We start from the raw sequence: 27,210 nt of genomic DNA, 5'->3' as shown, positions 1-27,210 counted from the left end.
AGGATGTGGAGCAACACAAACTCATTCATGTCAGATGGGAATGGAAAATGGTAAAGCCACTTTGGAAGGCAGTTTGGTGATTTCTTATCAAACTAAACACCCTTACTGTACTATCTAGCAGTCATGCTCCTTGGTATTTACCCAATGGAGTTTAAGACTTCATGTCCATGCAAAAAGCTGCTAGGGGCGTTTATATTAGGATGTTCACTCAAAATTGCCAAAAATTTAGAAGCAACCAAGATGTCCTTTAGTAGTGAATGGATAAACAAACTATGGTAATCCAGATGATGGAGTATTATCCAGTGCTCAGAAGAAACAAGCTATCACGCTATGCAAAGACTGGAGAACCTGACATGTACATTACTAAGTGAAAGAAGCAAGTCTGAAATGCCTCATACAGTATAATTATAATTACAACTATAGCACATTCTGGAAAAAGCAAAATTATGGTCAGTGGTTTCTTGGAGTTGCTAGTGTAAGGGGGGTGGGTGTTGAATAGATAGAGCACAGAAGATTTTTTGGGAAGCAGAAATATTCTGTATAATATCATACTGATTGATGCATGTTATTACACATTGGTCCAAACCCATAGAAAATAAAACACCAGGAGTAAACCATAAAATAAACGTCCAAGCATCATGTGGATTCATCAATTCTAACAAATGTAACATTCAGATGGAGAAGTTGGTAGTGGGGAAGGCTATGCATGTGTGTGAGTAGGGGGTATGTAAGAAATCTCTATACCTTCCCCTAATTTGCTGTGAACCTTGAACTATAAAAAAAAAAGTCTTTCTGAAAAAAGGAGGGAGGTTCTTAAGTGCAAGATCTCTACCAAACCCAGGCTAAGAACCTTGATGGCCTCGGCATGCTGGTGCTGGACACAGCAAAACAGAGGGAGTAAGGCCTGGAGGTTAAGGTCACAGACCCTGGAGCCAGATGGCCTGTGTTCTAACCCCAGTTCGGTGACCTACTATCTACCTGGTCTCAGGTAAATGTCTTAACCTCTCTGCACCTCCGATTTCTCACCTGTGAAGTGGGGATTCTAACAGTATCTACCTCACAGGGTTCTTGCGGGTATTACGTGACTTTACGAGAATATTTAGAACAGGGCGGGCTCTTGAGCAATCTGGATGAGCCGCTGTTGTTATTTTGATTGCTTTTTAGACAGTGTGTGGGTCCTGTTGCCTGGAGGCCTGAACAGTGTGGTCAGTGTTAGTTTGGGAGGCAGTGTGGCAGGGACTGCAGGATTTATACAAAAACTGGCTTTGGAAACCATCTGACTGTGAGACCCTTGCAGCTGAGTAGCACCCAGGCCATGGTTTCTTGATCTGCAAAGCAGGGGTACAAATCCCTGCCCTTCCTACTCCACAGGTCTTTGAGCAGACCAAAATAAAATGCATTAACATACTTTTCAAAATCATTACTTTGTAAGTTAACATGGAGTAAAAGAGACTTTTTGGGCAAAGAGTTCTATGAATTTTAATGCATTTATGTAACCACCACCACAACCAGGGTACAGAACAGTTCCATTACCCCACATGGAATTGCTTTTTAATCTTTAAAGTGCTCTGCAAATGTCAATGGCATAATGTTTCATGGGCTAACACATGGATCTCCTGCAGGGGGACATCGGCCAAGGAACACTCAAGGCCTGGCTCATTTCTTAGAAAATAAAGGAAGATGAATTCCAACGACTGACCTTCCTGCTCACCAGCTGCCTTCGCCCTGGCTGTTCCTTCACCTGGAACACTCATTCTCCACAAACCTGCACGGCTCACCCCCTCATGTCATTCAGATCTTTACTCAAATGTCACCTTCTCAGCGAGGCCTCCCCTGACCACCCAATGTTAAACCGTCTGGCATTCTGGATCTCTCCTACTTTCCATTTGTTCTTTTTTCCATAGCATGCATTGCCTTCTCTACAACCATATACTTATCTGTTTGCTGCATGATTCTCTGATCCGTCTGATAGTAAGTCCCCCAAGGACAGACAGCATTGTCTGACTTGTTTGCTCATGTATCCCAAGCACTTAGAAAAGTGCCTAGCACGTAGTAAAGGCTCAATAAATATTTGTTGAGTGACGCTGTTTAAAATAACATGAATGAATGGGGCAGCTCAGTTCATTAAGCTTCTGACTTCAGCTCAGGTCATGATCTCAAGGCTTGAGAGTTCCAACCCTGCGTTGGGCTCTGTGCTGACAGCTCAGAGCTTGGAGCCTGCTTCAGATTGTCTCCTCTCTCTCTGCCCCTTCCCTACTTGCACTCTGTCTCTCTCTGTCTCTGTCTCCCAAAAATAATAAAATAAAATAACATGAAATGAGGGATGCCTCAGTGGCTCAGTCGGTTAAGTGACTGACTCAGTTTTGGCTCAGGTCATGATTTCTCAGCATGTGAGTTCAAGCCCCACATCAATCTCCATGCTGTCAGTGTGGGGCCTGCTTGGGATTCTCGCTCTCCCTCTCTCTCTCTGCTCCTCTCCTTGCTCGTGTGCTCTCTCTTTCAAAATAAATAAATAAACATTAAAAAAACAAAATATAATAACATGAATGCAATTAAACCACACTCACCCTCTGCTTGGGAAGACCGGATATGTGATTATATCCAAGAAAGCAGCTATCACAGCCTCTGACACAAAATCACAGCTGGAATAATGCAAAGGGATATCTGACTTAATTTTTAGTACACTCCTCCCTCATGGAAACACACCAAGCCTCATAAATTCTCTCTCCATCTTCTGCTCGGTGAGTGTCGGAAGACTTTCCCTCTCCTTACCCATTAGGAACCGGCATTTGAGTAATTAACAGCTGCTAAAACCCTTTCTGCATGAGTGGAAAGTTTAAAAATTCATGCAGGCAGCATGGGCTGGGCCTCATCAATGTACTGATGAGCACCGGCAGTGTGGGAGCCAAGGGTGAGCCTGAGAACCCAGAGGCTATGCCACTCAAGTTGCAAAGCTAAGAGACACTTAACTTCCTGAAAAAAGGTCAAGCCCACATCTGCCGAGGGAGCAGCTCCATCTCTACGTACAGACAGACCCACCAGGCCTTTCATCTGCAGAGCTCGGCTCCAGCTGCATCTGCATGAAAGTGTGTGCTGTCTTTGATGAGTTCAAATCCACTCACACAGGCCTTGATCTCCTGTGAGTGCCAACGCTCTTGCTCCCACAGGTGGGACACCGTGCGTCCCCAGCCAAGGAGGATTCAGGCTTCAGAGCTACGATTTGTGGGTGAGAGAGGCTTCTGCACCAATGACTCCCTCCCCTTGTTGGAGAGCACCCTGCAACGTTGGGAAATTTTAGGGAAGAGAGTCTCCCAGGGATCAAGAGAAGTGAGTGTCTTCCATACTGGAGACCACCCACCCCAACCTGAAACATATTCAAGTAGAGAAGTGTCAAAACAGGGCCACAAAAGATATGCATGTATATGAACATTTACATTGAACAAGTTCAAGGTTTTGTTTTTTTTTAAGTTTTTTAGGTTTATTTGTTTTTTGAGACAGAGAAAGAGAGACAGAGCATAAGTGGGGGAGGGGCAGGAAGAGAGGGAGACCCAGAATTAGAAGTAGGCTCCAGGCTCTGAGCTGTCAGCACAGCACCTGACACAGGGCTTGAACTCACGGACCATGAGATCATTACCGGAGCTGAAGTTGGATGCTGAATTGACTGATCTACCCAGACGCCCCAAATAAGTTCAAGTTTCTAACCTAAAATTATAAAGCAACTATAACTATTAGCCATAAAATAACCACAGGATTTATTTACAGACACAATTTATAGAGCTCTCCAGGCAGCACCAGGTAGGATTGGGATATAAGCTTAGTGTTATCTGACAATCACACTGGCCTGTCTCTGGTTGATCTAGACCTTCGTCTGAAGGTCATATCAAAAATCTAAACAGAATCCCTTGATCACCTGAGGTCTGGCGCTATATGGCCATCTTGGGCCCCTCTGTGATTGCTGCCCATGACAGGCCCTTAAAGTAAAGGTGATTCTTAGTAATGTTACCTCACTGTAAAACAAACCACACGTGGTTTGGTGGGTATGTTTCACAACCTTACTTCTAGGGATTTTCATTCTAAACTGGGGCCAGAGAGGTGCACACTTTGGTGACCATCTAAGTACAGGCCCCTCTGGGCAAGCCCCACTCCCAAGGGTGAACAGCTCCACCTCCCTCCTCATTTCATATCCATGCCAGTCAGGCTCAACCCCTGAAGATACCTCCCCAGTTCTGCTTCTGCTGCTTCTCCTGTGCTCCGTGGATTTGGTCTCTAAATGACTGTGGCATTGAATCACATCTCCCAGCAATGCCAGGCCACCTTCATCTCTCTCGGGTGCAAGTGTGACATCCTGCACACCTGATCCCGCCTCCAGTTCCTCACCCACATGGCACCAACCGAGCTCTTGGGCACTCAGACTAGACGTGATCATGTCACTTCCTGCAGATTTTCCTGTGGTTGCCCATGGCCTCCAAGGTGAGGTCCTTCACATTCAGGCTGGAAACTGCAGCCCTCTCCCCTCCAGCTTGGAACAGACCACTGGTGTCCCCACCCCATGCTCCTTTCCTTTCTCTGGCTCCCTCTTACTTATCTGTTAATTCATTCGTCAGGATGCCTTCCCTGGCCCCCTGCTCCACACATGTTACATGTAGGCACGTGAACATGGCAGGTCCTCTCTCAAGGACAGCTCTTCCTCATGCAGTGACCTCTGCTGGGCACGGCCTTCTCCACACATCATGATTAAGTGTCCTCTTCCTTCAGCATCCACCTTCCCCACCCCTCATTCAGGACGGCTTTCCTGACCACCCCCCAGCATGCTCCAGGTGGGGCAAGGGGGTCCCAGTGTTCTTGGAAACCCCTCTTGGGTTTCTTTCCATCAGAGGCTGATTGCGCTGTTGGTTTACAAGTCTCAAACTCCAATATGCACCCACATCCCTTAGAGCTCCTAACAATACAAATTCCCAGGCTTCACATTCAGAGGCTCTGATTTTGTAGGCTGGAAAAATAGCCCAGAATATGCATTTAACAAGCTCTCCAAATGATCCAACTGATTTGCTGCAGTTGATCTCTGTGCCACATTTTGAGAAATACTTCTCCATCCCAGAGTCTCCAAAATAGGAAGCGCATCCACCGGGGCTTTGCAGAATGATGCACTGGAGTGCAGGGGAAAAACGGCTTGAACTTTTATTTCCATATTTTCAATCTCACCCCTAAATTTCTTTTTGTGAGTGTACTTTATGGTTACATTACATTGGTAAATTATTCATAGTTGATACATAGATGAACACACCTGTGTTGCCATGAGCGATTCTGTAGTTTCAATTATTAGTTACAATTCTGTACTCCTCCCAGGATCTATACATTTCAAAATTAAGTGACTTTAGAGGTCTTCCTTTCCACTAGTAGGTTAGTGACTCCCCTGCCCACTGACTTTGGGCCCGGCCATGTGACCAGTTTTGGCTGATGTGACAGCTCACCAGTTCTGAGCCACAGACCTAAGAGATACCATGTGTTTCCACTTGCTCACTTGTACCTCTGCCAGTGCCATGAGAACATGTCCCATGGATCAGGGGAGGATATTTTTGGAGATGACTTAGACTCGAGCAGTACCTTAGAGCCACCAGAGGAGCCCAGCCAAGATCAGTCAGCTCCCAGTCAAATAGAAGATGCATGACAGAAACAAATGCTTATCACCTACACCATCAAGTCTGTGATTGTAACAGGAGTGGCTCCTACGATAGTGGTGACTGAGTTAGATCTCAGACTCACTGAGGGCAGGGGCTGTATTTCAGCTCTGTATCCATCGCACCTTACACAAACTGGGTAATTGATAGAATTAACTAATTAATTAATAGATTCTCTATTTCCTGAGGAAAAAAATCTAATAAATACTCTCTGTGGCCCTTTTTGAAATAATTTAGGATTAACTCACTTCTCTAAAGCCAACTGCAAGGGCTGGGGTTCCTGGAGTTCCCAGATCACCTTTTCTGCCAGCCACATGCAGAGTTTGTCCAAGGGCACCCCAGGTGTCTGTATGAATTCTAAGGTCAAAATACCACTTCCTATTACCCATAACATTAAATATCTGAGTGATGGCAGGGCTGACCTTGGCTTAGGCTATTTTCTTTTCTATGACCAGTTGGGCTCTCTGGTTCACCAGCCCCCAGTAATCCAAGGACATAAGAGAGAGACACAGAGAGAGAAACAGAGAGAGACATACAGAGACAAAGAGAGACAAGAAAAGATGAGAGAGACAGAGACAGGGAAAAATAGAGACAGAGAGACAAAGAGATGCACAGACAGAGACAGGGAAAGATGGAGACAGAGAAGGACATAGAGAAAGAGATGCACAGAAAGAGATCAAGAGAGACAGGGAGACAGAATAGAGACACAGAGAGAGACACAGGAAGAGAGCACACCACTGAGACCAGGCTGAGTGCTGCACAAGCACTCCTATCCCCTTCAGTTGCCCGCAGCCCCCTGCCTGAGCCTGGCGGGCAGATGGCCAGCCTGATGGTGCTTCTGGCGGGCAGGTGCCGCCCTAATGAGGAATTTAGCAAGTGCACTCCAGAGAGCAGCAAAGGCACACTATTAGGCATGTTAAATGTATCCTGTCCAAAACAGAACTCCATTTCCTGCCGTTCCCACCCCAAACTGCCCCTTTTCATCTTCCCTTCTCAGTAAATACTACAATTGGTTAGGACAGAAATGTGGGGAGATCCCATAACTCTTCTGCCTCCAGCAGCACCCTCCCACACCCAGGCCATCATTAACTCTCATCTCCAACACAGCCTCCCATCTACTTCTTCCAACTCCACAGCCACCACCCAGCTCCGAGCCACTGCTCCCCTGACCTGGACCAGTGAAGAAGCTTCCCTCTTGCCTCCCTGCCTCCGCACCTGCTCCCCTCCCACAACTCACACCCTGCAGTGGCCCCCACTGTGCTCTGGATGGCATTCAAGCTTCCTTCACGGCCTGTGGGGAGACATCACCTGGACTCCTTCCCACTGCCCAGAATGTTCTTCCCTCTCTCTTTCCCTTGCCACCTCCTTGTCATTCAGGCCCCACCTCCTATGCCACTTCCTCAGAAATCTTCCCTGGCCACTCCATTTAATGTTGACCCTAGTGCCCCCCACCAACACAGCAGACATCCCATGGGAGCATGAAACCGTGGACGGTACCAAACCCTCTGTACGCTATGATTTTTCCTTTGATAAAGTTTAGTTTATAAATTGGCTGCTATAAGAGATTTACAACAACTAATAATAATAAAATAGAACAATTATTACAATACACTGTCATAAAAGTTTGTGACATGGTCCCTCGCTCTCTTTCAAAATATCTTATTGTCCTGTACTCACCCTTGTAGTGATGATGGGAGATGATAAAATGGCTACATGATGAGATGAAGGCAGGGGGATGACACAGGGATTGTGATGCAGCGTAAAGGTGGCTGTGGCCTTCTGATGATACCTCAGGAGGAGGACCATCTGCTTCCAGATGGAGGTTGACCACAGGTTACTGAAACTGCGGAAAGTAAAACCGCAGGCAAGGGGGGCCTGGGGAGCATCTTCTTCCATTATTCTGCAACAGTTTCTTAACATTGAGAAAATGGGCTCACTTCCTGCCAGATTCCCCTGTGACCCTGTCCACCCAGTCCTCATCCTGGCGCCGTGCACAGGACGTGGATGCAGGACTGGCACACTGGACACTCACTAATGATCAGGCGAAGGACTCTGGGACTCTGGGGGGTGGGCCGTGCCCTGGGGCTGGACCTGGAGGGGGCCCCTGTGGAACACACAGAACCATGTACTGTGGCAGCTCTGCTCCTACGACTTTGCTGTCTGATGGGGAAACCAGGCACAGATAAGGAAGTGGCTTGTCCAAGGTCACTCCGTGAGGTAGAGCCAGGCCAGGCCTAGAACACAGGTCTCATGAATCATCAGGTAGTGTTTGTTTGCTTTTCTGACTCCAAATCACCACAATTAAAATATAGAATTCTCTGGATATCAGCGCATAGTTGCTAGTCACTCACTTCACCCTCTCCAGATGGGGAGCACTTTTCTCCCAAACAGCAGAAAGTAATAGCCTTCATGTAGTCCACTGCTTACTAGGACTGAGCCCACTACAAGCACTGTCTCATTAATCCTTATAGAAGCCTATGAAGCAAGTATTACCATTAACCCCACATCACAGATGAGGAAACTGAGGCTGAAAGGGGTGAAGCAACCTGCAGAGCATCATGTACCAGGTAAGTGGCAAAATTAAATCTGGCCTCTGCATCAGTCTAGTCCATCCCCAGATGCAGCCCTTCAACCACTGGCTTGCTGGCCCACCCTCCCCTCGATTCTCCTGGTGGTAAACATCACTGGATACTGCTTGTAACCTGGCACCTACTGGGCAGCACTGTGATGGACTCTGCCGTGCCCTTCACCTTGGAGAGCCTGAGCCCAGGCACTGGCTCAGAAGGTTCTAGAATAGCTCCATTAAGTGGGCTCAGCTGCAATTATGGGGACACAGTTCCCTATGGTCAGCTAGGAAAGCTGGCAGCCTCACAGCTTGTGTAAAGGGGCAGATGTTTAGTGTGCATGCCTCCTAAAGGAGGTGGGTGGCTACCACCACTGGCCCACTGTGTGACCCTACCAACAGTGATGTGACAATACTAATTACAGTAGTAACAGCACCTAATAGTCAATGTTTCCTATGTTCTAGGTACTGTTTTAAGCCCTGTTCACATATTAAACCAATCAGTACTAACAATAGTCCTTTGTTATCTTCCACTTGACATAGGAAGGAAACTGAGGCCCAGAAAAAGAGAGGAACTTATACAGTTGCTACCATGATTCTGTGTGGGATGAGGACTCAACCCACACTATCAGCAACCCCTAGGCTGAGTCACCCCTCTACCCACGGGCTTCGTCACTTATCTATAAGACAAGGGACTCAGATGGGAGGAACCCCATTGCATATCTCTCATTCTCACTTTCAAGAGCAAGAACCAGACATAGAAAAAGTGGTTTCTTTCTCCTCTTTTCTTTATAGTGGTGTCTTTTTTTTCCTTTTCAGTGCAAAAAGGTGATTTTATCAAAGCAAGGAACAGAACCCATGGGCAGGAAGAGCACCCTGGGGATTGTGAGGAGTGACTGGTTATATACTTGGGAGTTGGGGGGGCCATTAGGCAAGGGGAAGTTTCCAAAGTGATTTTCATATGCTAAGGGACTCACAGGATACTGATGGCCTAGCTTTGTCAAGTTAATGTTGTTTTTTCCTCTAGCAGAGCATTAACTTTAAGACAGTAGAGAGTTCCTGGAGGAATGTCATACTCTGCCAGCCTCAAGTATTTGTCAATGGGCTGCAGGTTATAAGAAAATTTAATTTTACCTGATGTCTAATAATATTCGTCAGACTATACATATATGTATATATATTTTTTTAAGTTAATAAATAAGTTATTTAGTTTTGCAAGAGACAAAGTGCTCAAGCAGGGGAGGGGAAAAGAGAAAGGGAGACAGAATCCCAAGCAGGCTCCTCACTACCAGTGCAGAGCCTGATGTGTGGCTGGATCCTACAAAATGAGGGGCGCCTGAGTGGCTCAGTCGCCTAAGCGTCTGGCTTCAGCTCAGGTCATGATCTCACGGTTTCTGGGTTCAAGCCCCGTGTCAGGCTCTGTGCTGACAGCTCAGAGCCTGGAGCCTGCTTCAGATTCTGTGTCTCCCTCTCTCTCTGACCCTCCCTTGCTCACACTGCCTCTCTCTGTCTCTCAAAAATAAATTAAAAACATAAAAAAAATGACCTGTGAGATGATGACCTGAGCCAAAATGAAGAGCTGGATGTTTAACTGACTGAGCCACCCAGGGGCCCCTTAGACTGCATTCATAACAACATTGCCTGAATTCTTGCTACTTACCGGGCTGCTGCCAAGCTAAGCATGTTACCTATACTGCCTTTGTACTCCTAGTGAGGAGGGAGCATGAAGCAGGCTGAGGGGCAGAGCACAAGCTAGCACCCCAGCCCCAGGTGGGATCTGTGTGGGATCTGTGTGATATCCCTTGGACACTCCCAGCTACCCAAGAACAAAGGAAAGGGGTTAAAGTGCTTGCCATGGTGATGTGGGAAACCAAGGCAAATGAAAAGGCAAATTCCTTTACTGCCTACAGCCCACTGACAAGTCCTTGAGACTGGCAGAGTGACCTCCCTAAAGGAGCTCAGCTGCCTCAAGGATGACACTTTGCTAGGGGCAAAAGAGAACCTTGGCTTAACATTGTCCCAACCTCAAGGATCCGGTAAATCCACTTCCTTTCTATCAACTGCCCCAGGATATATGCTGGCAATCCTGCTCAAGCTTGTGGTACCCCCATATACATCTGAGGGGGTCTCATGACCAATGTTTTATTAAATGGTGATAAATGGTGTTTCCCTAGCAACAGCTAGCCCCTCAGGGGCCTGGAAAACTTGCTTACAACATTCCCTAGAAACATACTCTATCCCTGACCCTCTCCCAACCTGAGGATATATAATGAGTTACCAATCAAGACCCCATGCAGCTCTTCCTGCCCAGGGGTCCTGTCCCTGTGCTTTAATAAAACCAACTTTTTGCACCAAAGACGCCTTACAGAATTCTTTCTTGGCCATCTTCTCTGGACACCACGAACCCCACATCATCCCAAAACTTCACTAGACATTCTAGGAAGAAGGTTCTAGTACTCTGATTGAGAGCTGAAGCATCTGACGCTCACTTGAAAGGTTCATTAACTTGCCCAAGGTAACACGTTGAGGAAGTGGCCAAACTCTAACCAGGTTTGTCTGATTCCAGAGTCTAGGCTGCTCACTACAGGTTTTGCCTGTGTATTTCCCCTCTTCCAGCAACAACTAAGCTCTGGAGTGCAGGAAGGTGTTATCTGTGCCCTGGGCCAGCAATTCGCAGACAACATGCTTGATGAATTGATGATGAATTAACAAATGAACCAGTAGATGAAAAGAAGGAAAGAAAGGAGAAGAAAAAGAAAGATCTAAGAAAAAAATGAGGATAGTTGGAAGGAAGAAGAAAAAGAATGGGGGTGGATGAATTAAATAATGAAACTGAATAAATTAAACACACACACACACACACCAGAAAACAGAAGACTCAGACAAGGAAAAATGGGAAAAGGAAGGTCTTAGAGGAATCCCAGCCAATGCTGTGCTCATGCTCTCTCCCCTGCTAGGCAGGCAGTGGCTTGCTGCCCCCAGCCTCTCTTCCCAGTGCAGCCTGGGGAAGGGGCTGGCCTTAGCCAAGCAGAAGTAAGGCCCCCTCAGGCAGGCACCATGATACCAATGGTTGATGACATGTGACAGGCCAGGAAGGGCCTGCGGAAAGCAGAACTGTGCTCCACTCAGCGATCCCCAACAGCTGCTGCCGACTGCTTCCAGAGACCGGCCATCCCCTCTGTCACTCGCAGGCATGGAAGGGCTTCTTCACCCAGGACAGGAACGGCAGCTTTGGCAGCTGCCGCTTCCAGCCCCTGCAGAAAATAGCCATTTCTGTTGTGCTCACAGGTAAAACCGTGTAAGGGAAGCCAGACTCACCTTCACACCCACCAATGTTCACCTCCATTATTTCTTTAAATAACAAAAAGCTTTCCTCATGTCCTTTCCCAGGGGGTTGGGACCTGCCTAGGGACAGAATCCTTCCCAAGATGCCTGGAGACTTTCAAGAACCATGGCACATGGCATGACACTAGGCCCCATGGCTCCCTTCCTGTCCTCCTTACTGAAGAGGCTGTTCTTGGACTTTTGTCTCTCTGCCCCCAGGGTCCCCTGACTCGGTTCTGCAGGGCCTGCAACAGCAGAGCAGAGAGCCCTGGTCAGGAAATCCTGCTTCTAACCCACCTGGTGCACTTCCCAGAGCCCTTTTCCCATAAAGCCCTGGTGATGCCCTTGCCAGAAACATCTCTAACACTATGAACATGCACCACCACATAGTGAAAATTTTCAGAGTGCCAGACCTCCATCCCATTTTAAGGATCAGAAAAGCCATGTTCAGGGAGGTGAAATGATATGTCTAACATCACCCAGCCAGCATGGCATGGAGCCAGGATTCAGATTTAAGTCTGCCTTTCCCCCAGAGGTCATGTTCAAAGTTGCTATATACCATAATGCCTCCACATAGGTGGTTTCGCCTCTATCTTTGTATACTTAGGATAATGTTCTTTTTCCCCCTTTAGCTCTTTATTCAAATGTTACCTTTTAAAAACTGGCAGCCCCTCTTTCAATGCCCCTCTCTTCCTTCCCTCCTTTCTCTGGAATGCACGCTACCATCTAACACATCTTGGCAGTATCTCCTTTCTGTGCTCCCTCCAATTTGAATGGGAATCCCATGAGGACAAGAATTGTGTTGATTTTTCTCACTGTCATATCTTGAGCACCAACCAGAAAGGGTTGGCACATAGTAAGCATTCAAAAGATATGTGTGAATCAAAGAAACATGACGAACCCATCTCTTGTATTGCCAGTGGTTTCTGAGATGTCTCTATATTATGAAGTTTTTGAGGATAGGGATCGTCTCAAATTCACCTTCCCAGGGAAAAGGGGGTTTTCTGGGTGTGGGGCTCAATAAAAGGGAAGCTTTGACACTCACTTCACCTCTCTCAACCTGTAGCTCAGACAGAACCTTCTTCCCTCCTGGTCTCCCTGAATCCAGTTAGGTGTCCTCCTCCAAAGCCATTTCCATTGCACAGACTGTCAAAGACATTTTTTAAAAGACAGAAATCTGCATGTCACTACCTTACTTAAACATGGCAGCTGCTCCTTGATGTAAGCCCAAGCCCTTCCATGCAGTGAGGGGCCTTTCCTGATCGCTGCTAGCTTGGTCTGCAGCCTCATCCAGCCACCGTTACACTCACTCATATACCTGCTTCCCCGCCATGTTAAGTCATATGCCTTTGCACATGCTGTTCCTGCTTCTTGGAATGGCATCCTGTTTTGTCCTTCTCTAAGCCCCTCCCTACCCCACTGGATTCGTTAACTCCATTTTTCCAAACTTAGCTCTAGGCTCAGGAAGCCTCCCTAGAACTCCCTCTCTCCCTCTGCCAAAGGAAACCTCAAAACTCTCCTAGATCACATTGTATTCCTCCTGCATTGTCTGGAGGTCTGTTGCATAGCACACTCAGTTACCCAAATGCTATGGATGGAATGTTTGGGCCCCACCCCCACAAATTCTTATGCTGAAGCCCCAATGATAATTGGAAATGAAGCCTTTGGGAGATAATCTGGTCATGAGAGAGGTGATGGGGATGGGATTAGTACCCTTCTCAGAAGAGACACTCAGAGAGCTTACTTCCTCTCTCCCTGTTTTCCAGGATGTTAGGACATAGCAAAAAGATGGCCATCTGTGTACCAGGAAGAAGACCCTCACCCCGACCCAGGACACAGACACTCTGGCACTGTGAGAAGTAAATGTCTGTTGTTTAAGCCCCCACTCTGCAATAATTGGTTACAGCAGCCTGAACTTACAGAATGCCAGCAGGGTTGAGAACCTTGAAATAAGGGGGAGAGGCCTCCAGACCCATTAGTCTTCAGCACCTCTCTCTGAACTTTACGGAAAAGGAAATAAGCCCTTTAGTCAGAGACTATTGACTCTTCCTTAGGAAGCGATCCACATGTATTTGGTCGTTTGCTTTGTCTTCAGCCAAAGAGACGTGGTAAGTTAGACAGAATTTTGCTGGAGGAAAGTACACTACCTGCTTGAAGGAGAAGTTAAGGAGAAAGACAGAATTAGAAGAGCTCTAAAGACATAATACCATAGGGCCATTTAAGCACAAGGGCAAACAGTCCCACACAGAACGACAACTTTTAGGGGCATCATGATACCACAATACCTTACATTGCTCTTTCAAGTCTCACAGAAGATACACCGTATTCTTATGAACTTGGCAAGAAAGAATAAAAATAGTAAGTTTTAACCCAAAGGCTAAAATCATAATAGAAGAATCTTTCAACATAAAAGTGTATTATTGAAATAGTCCCCAGGGGAGCCTGGGTGGCTCAGTCAGTTAAGCATCAGACTTCGCTCAGGTCTTGTGGTTTGTGAGTTCGAGCCCCATGTCAGGCTCTGTGCTGACACCTTAGGGCCTGGAACCTGCTTCAGGTTCTGTGTCTCCTTCTCTCTGTCTGCCCCTCCCCTGGTCAACCCTGTCTCTCTCTCTCAAAAATAAATAAACCTTAAAAAACATATAAGAAAAAAAATAGTCTCTATAGGGAATCACCCCCCAAGAAGGCCGCACAACAGTGACTGGGCTGCCTTAAGTACAGTGTTTGTGTTATTGTGGCCACTCATCCTCTAAAGATGCCCCTCGAGGGCATATGCAGTGTAACAATTCAAAGCGTGGGCTCTGAAGTCAAAACTACCTGCGTTAATATGCCAGCTCTTCTATTTTGTAGCACTGTTGCCCTTGAGCCAGTCTGTGGTTCGGTTGCCCATCACAACAAAGAAATAACTGTTCTATACATCCACAGGCTTGTTGGGAGAATTAAATGGGTTAATCCACGTAAAGTGCTCTGAACTATGCTTGGCACACAGTGAGCAGTAGTTATGCCACAGGAAGATGTGGCTCACCATCTATGGGAAGTAGGCACGACGAGGTGTGAAAAGGAGATGCAGAGTCTGTGAACTTCAAGGAAGGCCCAAAGTGGTGCTGGCGACAGAGCATCCTGCAAACCTCTGCACACAGCACCCCCAGCTAGCTTGTTCTCCATAGCAGTGGCTCTCCCCAAAGGCACGTGGGTCACATGTGACTTCGAAAGCCAGCCACTCTGCACACCCAGCATTGGACTGTCTGGTCCATTTCAGCATGGCAGGCTCCTTGTTGGTACCCAGGGAGCTGCTAAGTTGTGGAGTCACTTTAGACTCAGTGAGCACAGGAAGTCACAGACTCCCAGTCATCACCTATGCTGCTCCCGGATCCAGCCAGTCTCCATCATTTTCCAACCCTTTGCTTTTGCTCTTCCCTCACAAAAGCTGTGCCATGCCTGGCTGCCCTTCCCACAGCCTTCTCTGAGTCAGAATTCCCACTAAACGCTGAAAGCTGACCTCAGACATCACCTCTTCTCTGAAGTCCTCTCAGTTCCTCTAAGCGTTTCTCATATTGGCCAACCCATCACCTATACAAATGGCCTGTGGTATTGCTAAGCACAAGCCTCTTACTCCTCGGGCAGGAGGCTAGTCAGCTGCAATCTTAATAACCTCCTCACCTGATTCTTATACACACGAAAGTTCAAGAGCAGCTGTTAAGAGCGCAGGCCTTGCAAACCTTACACTTGGTCATTTTTCCATCAGCTGTGCTCCCCCAGCTCTTTCTACTAGACCACTGAGAGCACACTTGGTTGTATTCCAGGTGAGCTGCTTATAGTAAGCCTCCTCTCACTAGATGAAGAGCTTCCTGAGGGCAGATGCCATGCCTGAACTACATTTAAATTCTCAGCCCTCCAGCACTATGGATATCCTGGCCTTGACTCCTCTCTTGCCTCTCACTCCACATTCCACCCATCACCAAGATCAGATCACCCATCACCATGACCACTTCCCACCTCTTCCACCCAAATGACTTTCATCCAAACTGCCATCATCTCTCTCCACGGACTACTGCAACAGACTACTCACTGATCCTTCTGCTTCCACCGCCCCCCCCCCATGACAGCTTCCCTCCCACATGGCATTCAGAATGATTCCTTAAAAACTAGTTCAGTATTTATCAACCACATGTTCAAGAAAACACTGATCTCCAGAAGATACAAAGAATACTCAACACTTAACAGTAAGAAACACAAAAGCAATTTATAAAGTGGGTAATAGACTTGAACACATACCTCACTAAAAAGGACATAAAGATGGCAAATAAACATGTGAAAAGATACTCAATATTATTGGCCACTAGGTAAATACAAATTAAAACCATGTCAAGATACAATTAAACAATTAGAAACGTTTAAAATAAAAAGAACTGAAAATGACAAGTGCTGACAGGAGTGTGGAGTAACTGAAAATTTCATACACTGCTGATGGGAATGCAAAATGGCACAGTCACACAGGAAGTCTGGCAGTTTCTTATAAAGTTATGTTATAAAGTTAAGTGTAACAACAGTTACAGCAATCCAACAGTTAAGTATTTACCATAGAGATCCAAAACTGTGTTCATACAAAAACCTGAACACAAATGCTTAGAGCACCTCTGTTCATTACTGCCAAAACCTGGCAACAAGCCAAGTGTCTTTCAAGGGTGAAGGAATGGACACACTGTGGGACATCCACACAATGTAATACTAGCCAGCAATAAAAAGGAACAAACTATTGATACACCATGGATGAATCCCAAAGGCATCATCATGCTCAGGGAAAGAAGCTAGCCTCAGAAAGTTATATCTTGTATGATTCTAATGGGATCATATGCTCAGAAAGACAAAATGGTAGCAATGGAAAGTAGAGTTGTAGTTGCCAAATGTTACCGGTGGAGAGTTTGTGACTAGAAAGGGGCATTAGGAAGGAGGTTTCTGGGCGATGAATCTGTTCTGTGCCCTCATTGTGATGTTGGTGCTTCCATGAGTCTATCCATGTGGTGAATCACAGAACTGAAAACACCAAAACAAAGTCAACTTTACCATATGGCAGTTTAAAAAATAAAACCAATTAAAAGAATAAGGCAAACTATGTAAACTCTTTGCTCAAAATCTCCAGCTAATAGCAGAGTCCAAACCTCACTCCACAGTCCATGAGTCCCAACCAGACCTGGTTTTGGGTACCTCTCTAGTTATACCTTCTCAAACTCTCCCCCGTGCTCTCCCTCCACCACTGAAATAGCAACTCCTTAGAGCCTTTTGATGGACTTTTCTATAATGGCACCTTCTTATGCTCTTACACCATTCTATTTTTCTTCATGGCCCTTACCACTAATTGACATCTCACAATGTGATTGTTTTGTGATTATTTTCTATTTCCCCAGAATACAAGATCCATGAGGGTAGGGATCTTGTTCACTCTGTTCACTGATATATCCCCAGCACCTAGGATGCTGCCTATCATAGCATAAGCACTCCATAAATATTTGTTAGATGGATAAATAAATAAACCCAAGGGATGAAAATTCAATGACAACATTTCTAATGCTTTGAATATAGAGCCATACTTCGGTTTCTGAAGCACCCTTCAAATTACCTATCTACTTGACCCCTGAGTAAAGCATATTTAAATCAGCTACTGGGATTTTAAAAATGGGGGCACCTGGGTGGCTCAGTTAGTTAAGTGTCTGACTCTTGATCCTGGCTCAGGTCATGATCTGGGGGTTCTGTGGGATGGAGCCTTGCATTGATTCTGTGCTGATAGTGTGGAGCCTGCTTGGGATTCTCTCTCCCTCTCATTCTCTGCCCCTCCCCCACTCATGCACTCTCCCTCTCTCTTTTTCTAAAAATAAATAAATAAACTTAAAAAATGGATTAAGCACAACATCTCCCTTCTGAGGTGCAGCTTTCTGGTGCTTGGTTAGGTGACTGCCATGAACATGAGCTAGAAGGTGACAAGGCTGCAATACATTCTTAGATGATTCTTAGATGATGCATTCTTAGAGCAATGTCACAAGGTTTCCTGAAGGTTTGTACAAAATTATCTAGAAATAGGGGTGCCTGGGTGGCTCAGTCAATTAAATGTCTGAGGTCGGTCCAGGTCATGATCTCGTGGTTTATGGGTTTGAGTCCCATGTCAGGCTCTGCACTGACAGCTTAGAGCCTGGAACCTACTTTGGATTCTGTGTCTCCCTTTCTCTGTCCCTCCCTTGCTTGGGCTCAGGCTCGCGCTCTCTCTCTCTCTCTCTCTCTCTCTCTCTCAAAAATAAATAAACATTTTTTTAAAAAGTATCTAGTAATACTACTAATGTGGGCAAATAAGTTTGAGGTGAGATTAAAGGGGAAAAACAACCCACCTCTCTGAAGCACCTTTCTGTGGAGAACAAATAAGTGAGCCATTTATAGAACACCTACTCAATATATGTTTCAGGCACTTTCTAAAGGTTCTAAATTAAGCCCCCATCTACCCATCAGGGTGGGGTCTACTGATCTCATTTTCATAAGTGAAAAAAAAAACAAACACAGAGAGGTTAAGTAACGTGGCCAATATCACAGGATGATAGGTAAGGGCTGGTGTTTTGAATTCATGTCTGTGAAGCTTCCAACCTAATTATTCAGGGACAAGAGGGTGAGCACTGTGCAGAGAAGCCAACTGGGACATGCCAACCTCAAACAGGAAATGCCAGCCTGGACACGTGGTGGTCAGGTTCTTCTCTAAAACGTTTCAAAGACTAGCAGAGACAAGTATGCTAAAGCAAGATGTTGATTTCCTTCCAATACAAATGTGCTGAGCATCTGCTCTCTAACTGTTCCCGGGTTCAGGGTTTCCACATACATTATCTCATTTAATTTTCAGTATCATTTAAAAAAACCTGTTAATGGTATTATTATAAACAATACCATATTTAATGGTATTAGAAATTGTTTACTCAAACAGAATAGCATAATACAAGGAAGCAAGGACACTTGAGAAATCTCCATCCCCTACCCCCATGCAAGTGAGAAATTTTACAGTTATCTTAAAGATAGAACAGTAGGAAGACCCAAATAACTGCATATAGGCTTTATGTTGCTACTTCTCTTAGTCTAAATCAGTGTTTTACACACTAGTTAGCATACGAATTACTATTCAGGATTGCATACACAAAAACCATATGTAATGAAATTTTTTGGCAATTAAAATATTTTCAACGGTTGTTTTGGCTGTGAATGATTTCCGCCCCATACTATGACTAAGAGGCAGCTCTGTTATACTCTAGGTCTCCTCTCATTTACTCCTGCTTGGTAGATATTCAAGAAATCTTGGATCTGGGAAGGGGCATTAGAGGCTATCAAGTGCTACTCTGGGCCAGGGCAGTAATCCCTGAGGGTTACCACTCTCTTCTGATGACAAAGGTGTGGAAGGTGGACTTACCCACTGGAAAGCCTCCACCACCAGTACACTGTACCTCTATTTATCTATCTGCTCCCCTCCAAATTCCACCCATTGCTGCTAGCTTTGCTCCTCAGCCCTGCAGAATAATTGTAACTCCATTCCTATGACAACCTTTAGGATGTTTGAAGCCTGGTATGAAGATGATTCTTAACGTTACAGTGATCAAGGAAGGAGTCAAGTCTCTGCGTTGCACTTTTTAATAATTACTTGATGCTTTTTATGTCTGAGTGTACATCTCTGCACATCCACCTCCCCATTTGGCAGTTCCACCAATTAATTAAGTTCCATATTCTGGGAAACATGCAGCTTAGTTGGAAAGACAAAGAAAAGAGACCACATGCCATGTGGCAAGTATTCCTATAGTGGTATAAATTCCTCTAGTGGTATAAATTAGGTTCTAGCTACACACAGAGAAAAAGGTCAGGGGCCCAGCTCATCCACTAAGAAAGACTGCTGACCTGTGAGTTAGATTATCATGAAATACAGTTTTCATCCTGAGCTTCCTGAAGGAAACTGACCAGGTCTCATACTCAGCTTGTTCCTTTCATGTCTCAGACACCTGCCACAATGCCAAGCACGGGTTAAGTGTTTAATGATTCTTACTTCGACCCTTTGGCACTTCAAAGGGGCCTGGTGAGAACAAAGGTGAGAATAGTTAAATTCAAATGATTCCAAATTTCTCAGATGAAGGGTTTTTTTTTTAACTCATTAATAATAATAACATACCTTCAAACATCTAAGTCAAAGAGCCTTGGTCTCCAATCCCTGCATCTATTAACTCACTGAGTGATAGCAAACAAGTCACCTAACTTCTCTGGACCTCCAGTTTCTCAGCTATAAATTGAGGGGCCTGGTCCAAAGGACTGTAGGGTCACTTTTAGATCCAGGGTCCCCTAATCTTCTGCTGTCCCAGATATTAACGTGGAGAGTGCACATTAGTCTGGCTGAACTAGTCAGTCTTATAATCGGTGCTTGATTTATAGTAGGAAGAAGAGCATGCAAGGCAGCAAAGGCAGGAAAGGACTCCAGCTCCAGCCCCTCCATCATCTGGATGTGTACCACTATTCCAGTATGATCAGCTGCAGAAATACCAGTCTCAGCACTTACTATGTGATGATTTGGGGTAAATGCCTATTTGTAGAGGGAGTTAATACCACCTACTCCCAGAGCTATCGCGGGGGTGAAATGTTAAAACATGTGTATAGCCTCACACCTAGTGGGCACATGCTGCATGTTCTTTTATTCAAAGATTCTTTATCCAGCCCACTTAATCAACAGCCTTAGAGTCCAAAGACTTTTTGCAATCCAGAGCACAGACCACCAGAGCTATGAGAGCTCTAAAAGTCAGCTAGTACAATGCCTTCCCTCGCCGCCCCCGACTTCTTGCCCTATGACTAACGAATGAAGAAAGCAAGCTCAAAGAGACACAGCAACTTGCCCAAAGACCTATACATATGTTCTTCAGCAGCGAAGCCTGACCCAGAGCACAGGACAGCAGACACCAAGGGTCATACAAGACATGGAGAGAACACGCTACAGGCTCCTCTCTTCCTAAAGAAACTGGTAACTCCCCATACATAACTATATTCTATGAAAAATAATATAACTTTTTATTTATATATTCTTTGGAGTGTTGCAAGAGAGAAATAGCATCATAGCTTGTCTGTGAAATGCAGGCTTTCCAACTGAATTACCTATGAAATGAAGGTCAAAGTTCCTTGCTATCAGCCTTTCCCAGTTATTTTGCTCCAATTTCCTCCACCCCACCCCATTTCTACTTTTTTCAGTTTACACCTTGAGGCTAACATGCTTGCATTAGGCATCTTTGGGCAAGATGAGAAGTTTCAGGCTGGGGCAACAATGCATGCCCCAGTAAACACACACCAGAAAACTCACAAATAAGCTACTTAATAATAATGCAAAAATAATTCTCCCCCGCTTAGGAGCTCCAGCATGGGACAAGCAGGAAGGCCAAATTCATTAAGGCACACTGATAACTCAAGGGTCAGGGACCCACAAGTTCCCCCAAAGGGCAGGATAAAAATCCCTGAGACCATTCAGGTGTTTCTGGAGAAACCTCAGCCCAGAGTCTACCAAGGGCTTCTTGACCATATGGGAGCACAGAAGAGGGAGTCCAGACAATATAAGGAGGAGCTTGGGTTATAGCTAGCTCCAAGGAGACCACTCTCACCTGACATTCCCCTGCTGCCCAAGATTCCCAGAGCAAAGCATTTATCTACACAGATCATTTGACAGAAAGCTACACCAACAGCATGCTTGTTTGCAGCTTCAGGTTAGCACACTCCCCAGCCAGTGTCTCCCGGAATTCAGACAGCCCTAATCCAAGCCTCACATTGTGCACTTGAGCAAACAGACCCAAAGGGAACCCGTCCTGCCCAAGCCCACACCACATGCCAGGGCTATGGGATGGAGCCTATGCTTGACCTTTAGTCTAGAGCTGTTCCCTCCCTTTAGACCTCCAGTCTAGAGCTCCTTTCTGCTAGGCCCACTCCCTCTTCCAAAACCCTGGGCTCACCTCCCAGTTCTGAGGATCCTGCCAGCTTGAACAATGCTCAGAAGCAGGTGGCAATTTAGCAATGCATCCAGTGGGGCATTTGTAGGCCAGAGCAGCAGGTGACTGTGTCCGTCCCCAGTGGCAAGGAGACTGCAGCGTGGAACTTTGAAAGGGCTCTCTCTTCCCTATATGATCCTGATCCTCCTCCTCCTCCTCCTCCTCCTCCTCCTCTTCCACCTCCTCTTCCTCCCCCACTCCCTCTCCCCCTTCCTCCTCCTCCGTAGTACTACAGAGACATGTGCTCTGCTTGGGAGGAGGTAAGGAGGAAGATGCAGCTGTTTATTGGAAGGAGAAGGGCAACAATCTGCTGAGCTGGGCTATACACTCACACCTAACAGAAGAGGAATGAGGAAGAAAAGAGCTGTATCTGTTGCCACAGAATTATTAACCCTTGGGCTCCAGCTTTGCTCCTCACACAGCTGAAGCAGCGAGAGAAACAATACACTTAACCAATGGAGTGCCAGCCAAAGACATTACATCATCGGTCAGCACTGTCATTGGCTAATAATTCCTAGAAGGCAAAATTCTGCTGTTAGGTGCTTAACCCTTTCATGTTCACCATAGCAATGACTCAAGTATTTGGTCAAGCCAATGGTTCCTGGACTTGCTTTTATCAGGATCACGTGGGCTGCTTTCTAAACATACAGATCTCTGCTCCATCCCAAACCATCAGAACCTTCAGAGGGAAGACAGATATCTGTATTTTAAATAGTGTACAGAGTGTGAGGACTACTGGTCTCTTCAGAAACTCTTTCCTCCAAAGATAAAAGAGATAATTGGTTTTCTGAGCATTTATTATGCACCTAATATTTACTGCATCATTTCATTTATTTACTATACTAAGCAATGGACACTATTGGGTCCACTTCATAGGTATAAAAAGTAAGGTTCAGAGAGACTAAGTCACTTGCTCAAGAGATGGAGGCTGGCTTTAAAAACCAGGCTGTTTGGGGGCACCTGGATGGCTCAGCCAGTTAAGCATCTGATTTCAGCTCAGGTCATGATCTTACAGTTCTTGAGTTCAAGCCTCACATTGGGGCTCGCTGTTATCAGCACAGAGCCTGCTTCAGATCCTCTGACCCCCTTTCACTGCCCCTCCCCAACTTGCACTCTCTCAAAAATAAATAAAATATTTAAAAAAATTAATAGCCAGGCTATTTGCATCCTGCCTCATTCCCCCTCAGAACTCCCAACTGAAATCAAACTAAGCCATTTGCCTATTTATTGCCTCCAGGGTTATAGAAAATGTAGAAACCCCTGTCAATGAGTTGGAAAATGCCAGTAACCTATGAAGAATGGTGGAATTAAGAGAATGGTGAATAGGGGTCATGAACCCTCCAGAGAATCCACTCTTTCTCAGGCTCCATCCTTCTGCAAATCTCAGCTTTGCTGTCATCTTCTCTTGGAAGCCTCCTCCCACTCCCAAACCTGGGGCAGATGCTCTGCTCCAGGCTCCTACAGTCCCCCGTATCAGGGGACTGCAGCTGCTTGCTTAGTGGGTAAACTCCACAAAACCAGAGTCATTTCCACTTTCTCCACCAACATATGCCCAGCACAGTGCCTGCCACATGTGAGTACTCCATCAGGACAGAGGTGGGCAGTGGAGGGGGGAAGGTCCCTACTGAAGTTCTAAATGGCATCATGCTGAGATGGGAATAGCAAAGCACTGGAGGCCAAGGGATATACATGAACAAAGTGTCTGACCTTAGGCAGTTCATGCCGGGGTGGGGGTTAGGGGGCTTGGTTTCCTCATCTGAAAATGAATACAACAGCACCTCCCTCATAGGTAGGTATAAGGATCAAATTAAAGAATGATCCAGGCTGCGATGTGCTCCTTTACACTGTCTCTCCCTAGAGCTCATCCATTTTGTTGGCTGACATCTAAGTGTGACAACTCCTGTATTTATATCTCTAGCCCAGACTTCTCCCTCCCCCCACCCAGGCTCCATGTGGGTATCTCACTGGCATCTCTAACACAGCACGTGAATTTCCTCTCCTAACCACAACCCGCTCCCCACCTAGTCTCCTCCATTCTGTTACTGGTGCTCCCATCCTGCCACTCTTTGTTTTTGTAATTGAGATGAAATTCATGCAACACAAAATTAACCATTTTAAAGTGTACAATTGAGTGGCATTTACTACATTCATAATGTTGTACAACCACCACCTCTATCTAGTTCCAAAACACTTTCATCAACCCAAAAAGGAAACTATTTACCCTTTACGAAGTTATGCTTCATTTACTCTTCTTCCCCAAGTCCCTGGCAAACACCAATATGCTTTCTGTCTCTGTGGATTTATCTACTCTGTATATTTTATATAAATGAAATCAGACAACATGTGAGCTTTTGTGTCTGTGTTCATTCACTTAGCATGTTTCTAAGGTTCATTCACACTGCAGCACATATTAGTACCTTATTTTTTATGGCTGAGTAATATTCTATTATAATATTCTATTGTAAGTGTATACCACATTTTATCCATTCATCTGCTGATGGGCATTTGGCTCCATCCAATCTCAGCCCATAAACCCATGGGTCATCTTTGGTTCTTCCCTTTACTTATTTCCAACATCCAATGTATCAGCAAGTCCTTGTCCATTTTGTAACCAAATATAACTCGAATCCTTCTGCTTTTCTCCAATCCCATTGCTATTCTGCAGCCACGACACAAACATCTCTCTCACCTCTTAACTGTGACAAAATCCCACTCCTCTCCCTCCTCCATTTTTCACCAGGTAGCTACATAAACCAGATCATTTGTCAGCTCTAGCAATATTCACCAAACACTTTTCATCGTGGAGCTTGCCTCCCTCCTCAAGGCATGACAGAAAACAAGCAAATATATATTATAACCTCAAGTCAATACTAGGCTTACAATCCCTCAATGACCTTTCATTGCACTTTGAATGAAATCCAAACTTCTCCAAACTCATCTCAGGCTGTTCCCCAATCACGCTGGGCTCCGTTCCTCCACCTCCTGGTCCTTGAACACGCTGTTCTTTCTGCCTCTTGATCTTGGCATTGCTTGGCATTGCTGGGCCCTTCTCATCCCTCAGATCTGAGGATAAAGATCGCTCCTCAACATGACCTTCCCTGGCCACTCTCTTAAGCAGAGCCACGCCTCATTCATTTCACTCATTGAAGAAGTATGTACTAATCACTGTGTTGGGCTCTTGGGATAAAGCAATATGTGACCTCCAAGATCCTTCAGTCTAATGGGGAGGACAAACAAGGAAATAAATAAAATGAGTGAACAGATGCTATGAAGGGAGAGTAAAAGGGAGGGGACCCGCCTTACACAGTGTAATCCAAAAGGCCATGCTGTGGAGGTTATACTAAAACTGAAGAATGAGAAAGAGTCAGTTGAGAAAAGGGCCTGTTACTCTATCACTTCCTGGCTATGCAATGGGATATTCTACCATTCAGCATTTGCTCTTGAAGAATCAAAGCATTTCATGTCTGTCTCTCTCTTCCCTAACACACTGCACTATATTCCCAGCACCTAGGACAGCGCCCCATCATTTAGGAAGCATTCAATGCACATTGCTGAATTAATAATTGATAAATAAATGAATTAATTAATCAAACCACCAATGAAATCACTTCATAGAGTGTAACAAATATTGTTTTGATTGCTGCTCTTGTTGTTACTGCTATTATTTTATGGCAAAAGGACACATACTCTATTGGGTTTTAGAAAAGACTGGGTGGACTGTAAAACAAGAGTTAAAGTACCCAACTCAGAATGTCACTAGACAACTAGGAGAGAATGCATATAGATAACAGGTGCTCAATAACAGGAAGTGGTAGTCATCGTGGCTATTATTATTAAGGGTCCTTTCCTCTAAAGCCCATTTACCCAACTCTAACTCCCAAATCCACTTTCAGGTGCGGCCAAGTTTAAAGGCAAAAGACGAGCACTTTTTCAATGCCTGCTCAGCACCAGATGCAGTGCAAACCAGTTTCTGTCAAATTATCACATCTACTTCCCAAACCCATCCTGCAGAGGTGGCTGCTGTGGGACAGCCCTCAATCCCCCTCCAAGACCTTCCTCCCCTGTGCCCTGCTGCCAGGACTGCTGGCTGAGTCCTCTTCAGGAACTGACTCGCTGAAGAGACAGCCAGTTACATCCCTCTCCACATCTACTGGCTGGTCCACAAGGGGCTTCCAAGGCCTGGCCCCCATGCCTCAGGGGATCAACTGAGGCCTGTTTCATACTGCATCACAGATCTCCCTTCCCTCTGCCCAGTCCTGTTTTCCTTGCCTGTCATCCCCTCGGACGGTGAGACCCCCCCAAATCCGCCTACACACCAACCTCAGAATCTTTGAGTCTTTTTCCAGGGAACTCGACCTTCTAAAGGTAGTTACGATATCTCCTTTTAAATCAGAACCATGAAATTCAGACACGTTGATTATGTCTCCAAGGCACCCAGCTAAAGTGACTTTCTGGCCTGACTCCCCAGTGACACTTTGCTTTATACTACAGTCTCTCACAGCCAAGACTCCGCCTCTGCAAGACAGAAAGAAGAGAGAGGTACCATTCCCGATCCCCACGGTCCATGCCTGATGACAAGGTTGAGGTCGAAGCCTCCAGAAACAATACAAAAGTGATCTGCAGGTTGCAGAAGCAAGTATCACATGGGGCAACATTTCCTGGCCCAAATCTTTGCCCAGAGGCCAGGGTGCAGGGCTCCTAGGCAGTGCCGGAAGGTGGGGGGAGCTGCTTTCTGGGCCCAGAGTATTTGCAGCCAAGTCCGAACAGCAACCACAACTTACCCACTCTCCGATGCTCCAGTCTCCATCCCTTCCGAGAGCTGCCAGAGTGACCTGGTCACTGGCCAGAACTCCTACATTGCACCTCACCCCGGGACAAAATTCTAGACAATTTACGGCTGCATTTTTAAAGTGTGAGCATGGTGTAGTCCCTGCCATGCCGGCAGCTCATTTCCCACCCGCAGTAAGCCCCGGTCCTCTGAGACTGTCTAATGGGGTCCTGGACTTTTTCAGCTTCCTTTCCTGTTTCTGGAATTCCCGCTGCCCCAGCAGCCCTCCCCCTTCATCCCCTCCCCCCAGCTCTCAGCGGGGCAAACCCTCCTCCGCCTCCTCCAGTCGCCACTCAAAGGTCGCCTCCGCTCCGAAGCCTTCCCGGCTGCCTCACTCCTCTGCACCTCGTGTCCCCTGTACTACGGTGCTCGGAAAGTGTTCCTCCTACTGTCCTTCTTGGCCCCAGGAGCCCCTGCAAGGCCCGTCTTCAGTGCCACCAGGGCTCACCACAGTGCCTGGCACCCAACGAGGGAACCGATAGATGCTGAATAAAGGCACCGGGCGCGGCATCAAGGCTAGTCCCCGCTGCGAGCTCGGCCAGGGAGCCGCTCGGAGGTTTCTTCCTGGCCTCGGGAAGACTGGAAATAGGCAATGGCGTGACAAATCTGACCCCGAGCCCCAGGCCAACAGGTCCTGAGGGGTCTGAAGACCTGGGTCGAGCGCCTGTCCCGCCAGGGGCTCCGGGGCCCCAGGCATTTCCCGCGCGCCTCCTGTCCGTCGTAGGGCCGGACCGGGGCCGGGCTGCGGCAGCCTGTGGCGGGATTGTGGCGCGGCGGCTCGTCGCCTCCCTC

The 27,210-nt window shown here is 46.2% G+C and overlaps 1 protein-coding gene across 1 annotated transcript in view; it reads right to left on the bottom strand.

Moving 5' to 3' along the window:
* The window catches only part of SYN3 (synapsin III), a 459,446-nt gene that overhangs the window by 431,880 nt on the left and 356 nt on the right, over positions 1 to 27,210 (bottom strand). The window lies entirely within an intron of this gene.

The sequence above is a fragment of the Suricata suricatta genome, chromosome 10, assembly GCF_006229205.1.
Source record: "Suricata suricatta isolate VVHF042 chromosome 10, meerkat_22Aug2017_6uvM2_HiC, whole genome shotgun sequence".
NCBI lineage: Eukaryota > Metazoa > Chordata > Mammalia > Carnivora > Herpestidae > Suricata > Suricata suricatta.
The sequence above is the reverse complement of the archived record's forward strand: the minus strand, read 5'-3'. Positions and strand labels throughout refer to the sequence as shown.